Below are 2,296 nucleotides of genomic sequence, written 5' to 3' on the forward strand. Positions count from 1 at the left end.
CAAGCAAGCAATCATTCCGTGTCTACTGTTGAAGGCTCTTATCTGCCATGTTTTTACAGTTAATCTCTTACAGATAAAGTTGTCCCTTTTTTAAAAAGCTGCTAGTGCTGGTGAGATGATGTGGGAGGGCAGGAATTCTTTTGGCTGTTTGATTTCTTTTCCATGTTCGGAAGAGGAGAGAGTTCTGTTGCTTTATCGGAAATCGGGCTTCATGTTTATTGCGAAAAGGTCGAAGTATAGGATGGAGTGTCACTTTTATTGAGCCTAGTTTCCTGTAAAGAAAACAGGTGTACTGCAAGGTTCCTGGCTCCCAGATTACCTTTCTCAAAAGTGTTCAGGGTAGGGATTTTATTTTCGCTCTCACATCCTTCCTCAGGAGAGAAAATGCAGAACCTGGAATTTGGGCGGAGGAGTCCAGATTGTGGGTTGGCCAGCTGAACTCAGGGGCCTCCCCATGGCTTTCTAGCACATGCAAGAGCCTAGAGGATTGCTCAGGAGAGCTAGAGAGAGATCACTTGAGCTTTAACAGTTTAGAGACTGCAGTAAAGGAACTTGACAGTGGCACAAACAGAAGGTAAAATTGCCTTTCTCTTCTAGACTTTATTAATCCTCTTCTGTATCCAGATTATTTACATCCTTTCCCTCTCCCCATACTAATCTAAGGCATTGATGCATCTCGTTTGTTTGCTTACTGTATTTGATAGCTAGATTGTCTTGGCTGCGAGTTGTATATTCAGGGTATATAGGTATTGCCATTTTCCTATTCCATAATATTTGATTTACTTTTACCACCTCAAAAATGGCTCTGGTGAGGTTAAACACTTATTGATATAATCAAGAGCCACTATATGAGGAATTGATAACTGAGAACTAACTTAGCTGAAAATTGACAATTTCCTTAAATTGCCTTTACTCCATAGCACCTGCTGCTGGATGCTCTGGATGTGGTGATGAATCAAGTCAGTCAGTTGCACTAGAGATTTTGTTGGATTTTTTTTTTTTTCAGTAATTGGAAGAGTAAAGAATATATCCTTTTCATTCTTTCAGGTAGAAATTAGTTTTACCAAAAATCCTGTAAAGCTGAGTATCTTCAGAATAAATTGAAAGGCTTTTGAAGCCAATAAAACATTGATAGTCTTAGCTCTATGGAAAATGTCAGTCTGTTGCAAAATTACATTCACTAATATTCTCTGTAAGCTGCCTGGAGCTGAGTCTTTGCTGGTTATTTTTTCTTCAGAAATATTGCTGAGATTTCCAAAATCTTTAGTTCCACGAGATGGCAGCACAGGGCTGCTTAACCATGTGTGGGTGTACATTTTTGCTTACTGTTTCTGAGCAACTCTTTCAGTCCTGTTTCACGATAAATTTCTGGTGTCAAGAGGAATGTTTCCTCAGTGGTTAGCATTGTTTGTAAACATGTGTATTTGTGTTTAAGGAATTGGTCTTGCATCCAGCTGTAAAGATTTGTTGAGGAAAGTTGTTAGGACTCCAGGCTCACTAATTTTATCCAAGAAATGCTCCTCACTTTAAGATGAATGACACACTATTTGAGTTCATTCTGTACAGTAGCACTGAGATGAAGCCAGACACTTGGGGTACAGGGTCAGTCAGTATTGATTTCAGATTGCCACACACTGGCAGTTATGATCCTATGGTTGCCCTGTTGCCCTGCCCTAGTTATGCCACTGGCTTTGGCTTCCAAGGTATGCCTGGCTTAATATTTCATTAATCATCTCAGAAGAGATAAAGTGCTAACAGCTGACTTCTTATTCTACTTATTCATGCATAAACTGTCATCTTTATCACAAAGGTGCAACTTCTCCAATCCTCAGACATCAGCATAAAATGGTTCATCTAGGTATGCAGAACACTGCATATACAACGGTGTGCTTGGTCCTACAGCTGCTTTGCATTACAGCTCTATGCTAAAGGCAAAGGCAAATCAATTTGGAAATCCTACTTTTGTGTCTGGAGAACATTGCATCTACTATAGTTGCAGCTGTTACCTAGGATAACTAACCAGAACATTAGCATGGAGGAAATATTTGTTTTTTCTAGCTTGCTTTATACTTGTTAGCAATTTCCCTGCAGTCATTTAACTTCTCTCTTGCTGGGAAGCAAAAAAAAACACCCTCTCCAATACTTCTCAGAAAAACACTTTTTTATTTTAAAATCAGAATCATCAATTCCAAGTGAGTTTGATCAGGAATGACACTTTCTAGGAATCAATTTAAGGGGCACTGTCGACTTGAATGTTTTGAATATATATATATATATATATATATATATATATAGT

The 2,296-nt window shown here is 38.6% G+C and overlaps 1 protein-coding gene across 2 annotated transcripts in view; it reads left to right on the forward strand.

The window, feature by feature from the left end:
* The window catches only part of PPP1R12B (protein phosphatase 1 regulatory subunit 12B), a 184,517-nt gene that overhangs the window by 77,522 nt on the left and 104,699 nt on the right, over positions 1-2,296 (forward strand). The window contains exon 1 of one of the 2 annotated variants that reach the window (XM_019513817.1): positions 411-574. The exons of the other annotated variant lie outside the window; for it this stretch is intronic. The gene's annotated coding sequence lies outside the window, so the exon portion shown is untranslated. Of the gene's footprint in view, positions 1-410; positions 575-2,296 lie in introns of those variants that run through there. 2 annotated transcript variants of the gene reach the window in all.

Source organism: Gavialis gangeticus, unplaced genomic scaffold (assembly GCF_001723915.1).
Source record: "Gavialis gangeticus isolate Ggan-Ray unplaced genomic scaffold, GavGan_comp1, whole genome shotgun sequence".
Taxonomy (NCBI): Eukaryota; Metazoa; Chordata; order Crocodylia; family Gavialidae; genus Gavialis; species Gavialis gangeticus.